The sequence below is a fragment of the Lepidochelys olivacea genome, assembly GCF_965140295.1.
Source record: "Lepidochelys olivacea isolate rLepOli2 genome assembly, chromosome: 11".
Lineage (NCBI taxonomy): Eukaryota > Metazoa > Chordata > Testudines > Cheloniidae > Lepidochelys > Lepidochelys olivacea.
This window is the reverse complement of record NC_140421.1, coordinates 44170104-44175560: the sequence shown is the minus strand read 5'-3', so window position 1 is coordinate 44175560 and position 5457 is coordinate 44170104. Positions and strand designations below refer to the sequence as shown.

At 41.8% G+C, this 5457-nt stretch overlaps 1 long non-coding RNA gene across 1 annotated transcript; it reads right to left on the bottom strand.

The window, feature by feature from the left end:
• Positions 1–3741: 3741 nt before the first annotated feature.
• On the bottom strand, positions 3742–5106 carry LOC311528068. Its single transcript, XR_014713504.1, has 2 exons — positions 4897–5106; positions 3742–4194 (listed from the first exon to the last, which is right to left on the bottom strand). It is a non-coding gene; the product is annotated as an uncharacterized lncRNA (long non-coding RNA).
• Positions 5107–5457: the final 351 nt, after the last annotated feature.

Sequence of the window (5457 nt, the reverse complement as noted above, 5' to 3'; positions counted from 1 at the left end):
TGCCCTCCCGATTGTTCACCTCAACCCCATGAGGAATTAGAAGCTTGTCAATTGTTCTTTTAAAGTAGGGATTTGGATAATTTATTTCATGGTGGCATCTTATAAGTGATTGGCAGAAAGGCTGATGGGTTGGTAGAGATCTTCTATCAAGTACGCAAGATGGTGCCTCCCTGACTGTACTTCTGAGACTTTGGGAACTAAAGAAATCTGATTCATCATTTATTTTTGGTTCTGGGTATAGTTCTGCTTCTTTCTTTCCCAGGGAGTTTGCCAGAGGCTTGTTCTGATAGCTGCCAGCAATAATGGAGACTGCAGGAGTCTAAGAAAAGATTGCCTTTGCCTTCATTTCAGGACCTATTGTGAGATACATCTGACCTTCCTGCCAGGAGGATCTCCCTGCCTCCTAAAGCACATGTTAAAGTAAATGGGAGTGAAGGGGAGCATAGCTTCTTCCCCACCTCTCCCATAAAGCATAAGCTGCAGTTCCCCACTATTCCTCCTTCTGCTTGGCTTTTGTGGCAATGAGAACTACCCCTCCTGTTCTTTGTTGTTGAACTACTTTAACCACTGGTCCCAAGAGGATTCTGTGAAGAACTTGCACATTTACAGTTCAGTGCATCTTTCTGCTGCCTCCCCCAGCTACCAAGGTTTTTTTTCTCTGACACCAAAGGAATGAGCTGAGAGCAAAGAAATGGTGTAACTTCCTTGTTCTCTGATCCCTACTTCTGCAGTTTTGGTCCAGGACTTAACAAAAAACTGACCAGTACAGTCAAACCTTGTTGTAACTTCACTCAGGGTTTGGATGGAAAGCAACATTATGTTTTAGCAATCTAAGACCTCTTAACAATCTAAGACTTCCTAGCAGTTGTTACTGTATGTATGCAGTGACCACTTAGAACTTTATGGTTCCTGTGCAGACATTCCTCCTCCAAATCACAGCCCTTTGTGCTGGAAGTGAAGGAGATGCTCCTTGATTGAAGGAGTAGGGCCTATGACACACAGTTGAGCCATTCATATTCTATCCAGTAGAGGGCAGTGGTATACATGCAGACTATCCAAATCATGTTCAGAAATGACAGCCAAACTTGGAAGGGGGGGGGAAAGCAGGAAATCATGCTTGCATTAATCCAATTATTTTGACATGATTGTTGCTGATAATGCCCTCCTGCTGGCTCTCCCACACTGAATGTTTGATAGTAAAGCCAGGTCACAGAGCATTAGGGAAAAGGAAAAAACAGTGGTGTTATGGTCAGGGACAGTTCAAGCAAGCAAGACTATTATTAATTGAACTAAATAATGCTAGCCCACATCTTGCCAGTGTTGGCACTGGATGTTACAACAAGGTGTTACATTGGTATAAATGCTTGTTTTAATATAGCAAAGTTCTATAATCATGTAATTAATTTTATTTTGATTTATACAATGACATGGGGGGAAAAAACACATTTTAACTTTCAAATATTTACCTTCACGCTCCTGGAGCTGACTGAAAAGACATGCATTTAGCACTTCATCTTTCCAAGCAAACCTAGCCTTTCAAAGAATACCCAGTTGAATTTCCTTTTGATGTTTGTTTCAACAGCATGTTGGGGCTTGTGTTTGTTCGGAAGCAACTGAATAATAAATACAAATATTCAAATGCTTTTCTTGAGACAATAGAATTCTACCTTTTGACTTTATATTAATTGTCAATCTTAGATATGGATTATAGGTACAGTGTGTACATCCAGCATTCCCTCTCAAGACTTTAAAGAGTAAGGCTGTCTTTAATACAGCCTCCATTGCAATACATTAAACGAATTAATTTAGATCTTATGAAAGATAATGGATTGATAGTCATGGAAATTTTCATCCTCTGTAAGTTTCTTCAAAATGTCCCACTGACTTACCTCAAATAATTTAAGCTGAGTGGTCATTCATTCACCGTTCAGTCTTTGGTATCCTGCATTAGGAGTTTCTGAAATGTGGACATGTGACCAATGGGTAGTAGGCTGAAGTCACCCATTTCTCATAGGCCAACAAACAGCTGTCAGATGTTAATGACTTTCGGTCACTACTGATTTGGGGTAGAACTGAACAGGCTATATAGAGGTAAAACACTCCAAAGTATCAGAATCCTCTCACTCTTTCGCTTGTGTTATGCAGGAGTTCAGACTAAATGATTATAATGGCCCTTTCTGACCTTTAAAAGTCCATTAATCAGAAAACCTAAAGTACATTCCCTCCTTAGAACACAAACCTTATTATAGTGCAAAAATCATTTGGCACCAGACCATAGAGGAAGGAATTGACTTGAACACCACCACCAACCGGGTTATAGCCATGCAAATATGCTATAATCAGAACATGGCATATGGTAAGAATCATAGATTCCCAGACCAGAAGGGATCATTGTGATCATCTGGTCTGACCTCCTGGGTAACACAAGCCATAGAACTTCCCCAAAATAATTCCTAGAGCACATCTCTTGGGAAAAATATAATCTTGATTTAAAAATTGTCATTGATGGAGACTCCACCACAATCCTTGGTAAATTGTTCCAGTGGTTAATTACCCTTACTATCAAATTTACAACTTATTTTTAGTCTGAATTTGTCAAGCTTCAACTTCCAGCCACTGGTTCATGCTATACTTTTCTCTGCTAGACTGTTACATATTTGTTCCCCATGCAGATACCTATGACAGTAATAAAATCACTTGTTGACTCTTAACTCTTTGTGAAACCAAACAGATTAAGGTCCTTGAGTCTATCACTATTAGGCATGTTTTCTAATCTATTAATCATTCTCATGGCTCTTCTTTTAACTCTTCAGTTTAGCAACATCATTCTTGAATTGTGGGCATCAGAACTGGATACAGTATTCCAACAGTGGTCGCGCCATTGACAAATAGGTAAAATAACTTGTCTGTTCTACTCAAAATTCCCCAGTTCATGCATCCAAGGATCTCCTTAGGGGTGGTTTTTTTTTTTTTTTTTGGTCCACAGCACCATAGTGGGAGCTTATGTACAGCTGATTGTCTACCATGACTCCCAAATCTTTTTCAGAGTCACTGTGGCCCAGGATAGAGTCGTCCCCAGCCCCACATCCTGTAAGTATGGCCTACATTACTTGCTCTCAGGTCTATACATTTACCTGTATTAACACATATTGTTTGCTTGCACCCAGCTTACCAAGTGACCTACGTTGCTCTGAATAAGTGACTGTCGTCTTCTTCTTTATATCCCTCTTCCCCCAATTTGGGTGTCATCTCCAAAGTTTATCAGTGATGATTTTATGTTTACTTCCTGGTCATCGATAAAGATGTTAAATAGCGTAGGGCCAAGAATCAATCCCTGCGGGACCCACTGGAAACATACCCTCTTGATAACAATTCTCCCTTTACAAATTACATTTTGAGATCTGTGAGTTTAACCAGTTTCAAATACATTTAATATATGCATGGGATCACATTGTTTTTGATATGAGAATTAAGGCCCTGGTCCTGCACTGTGATCCACATGAATGGAGTTAATATGGCTTTGTGTGGGTTCAACGATCGGCTTGTGCAGATCAGAATGCAGGAATGGAGTCTAAAAAAATAAGTATAGCCATCCATTTACACAGTATGAGTCTCATCTGAAACTGGGATTGTCCCTGTTTTGATTTTTGTTTGTGTGAGTTAGGGTTTTACTGTGCAGTCCTAACTCAGGCAAAGCTCCCATTGAAATTAGGGATTGGGCAAGGACTGAGCCCTTAAAAATGGAATCACTTTTTTATAATTTTATTTGGGAACACATAATTGTTCATAAAGTGTTGGTATATAAAGACAAAAACAGGCTAGGCCTCACATCACATTGGCAATGCTCAAGTGTTAGTCACGTGGAGGGATGATAGTACAGTAAGGAAAGAATTAAATTTCAATAAAAGAAAATAAGGAATAATGTTCCAGTCAGATCTAACCACATTATGTACAGCATAACTTTCAAATTGGAAGTTCATAAAAACCAACCACACCTCAGCCAGTTTGTCTGGCATCTGTCCTGTTCCACATGGCACTGCTCCAAGGCAGTTTGAGACCATTTCTGCAATGGGATGGCGCTGAGCCACTTTTCCAAAAGGAGAGTGTAGTTTTTCGGTGGGAAAGTGCAGTCAGTGAAGAGCCATGAGGGATCAGATTATCTCTTCCAGCTTTTTCCTTTTTTGTTCCTTCAAACTTAAAGTAAAATTCAAATGCAGAAAAGCTGCCATTAGGATAATATTAAGGACCCGATTTAAATTGACAGGAGGCAAGAAATTCAGAGCAAGGATGACCTTCTGGTTTAGATTACTACTACAATTTTATTAAAGAATGTTACAACAAAAACATAGGCTGTCATTTTGGTATATGCAATCACCTCTTCCATAAGTCCCTCCCACAAAAGATATTTAAAGACCTACCCAGTCCACACAGAAACAAGAAAAGCTTTTAAAGGTTAATATTCTTCTAACCCCAAACTTTGAAATGTATAGTGCATGCATGAATAGTGCTAATAATTAATTTACATACTCCTTCCATCTTATACATTCTCATAATATACATATAGTCCATAAATGTCCTGCATATGCTATGTGGCAAATTGCCGGCACTACTATGATGGATCTCACGCTTTCTCTTCTTGGGGGGGAGGGTGTTCAGGGCACCATTTCTTGCCCCTGAACTCGGGTATTAACTGCCCCACTAGTGTCCTAGAGGAGGGGAGTGGAGAGGGAGGGACCTGGGCCCACCCTCTACTCTGGGTCCCAGCCCAGGGGCCCTAGGGATAACGGTAAACCACTAGAACAAGTGGTTCCTTCCCCTGGGCTACTTCCCTCTCTCCTGTCCTTCAGCTTGTGGGGCTTCCTGCCCTCCCTCTGCACAAACCAGGTGTCCCTTTACCTAGGATCTTGGTCTTCTTAGCCCACCGCAGCACTTCTCCAAACTCTCTCCTCTGCTTCCCTCCAAACTGCTCTCTGCTCCAGTGCCAATCCACTGTGCTTCAACTCCTACTATTGTCTGATTGAAGCAGGGGGTTTTTATCATGTGATTGGGCTTCAGGTGCTTTAATTAATTTATAGCAAACTTTCTTCCCTCTCCAGGATCCCCTCTAGCCCTCTCCTGCTGCTGCCCTCTGGCCTGGGCTTTCCTTGCTTTTTGCCCCTGCTTTCAGCTTCCCCCCCCCAACCAGGCCAGACGCTCTTCCCCCCTTTCTTTTCTTTTTGTTGTTTTCCTCTGCTGTTGCTAGAGTGCTGGCTGGCTGCCGGCTGGCTGGCTGTTAGCATCTCCCCCCTGAGAGAGGGGGGGCCTGCTGACGCGCTTCCCCGAGGGGGGAGTGGAGGGACCCAGACCCAGCCGCTTGCTGTTTGTTTGGGGAACTCTATTCGGGGAGAGGAACTCTTATCAGCTGCTCCAGCATCTCTGGAATGTTGCAGCTGCAAAAAAGAAAACCCGGAACAGACA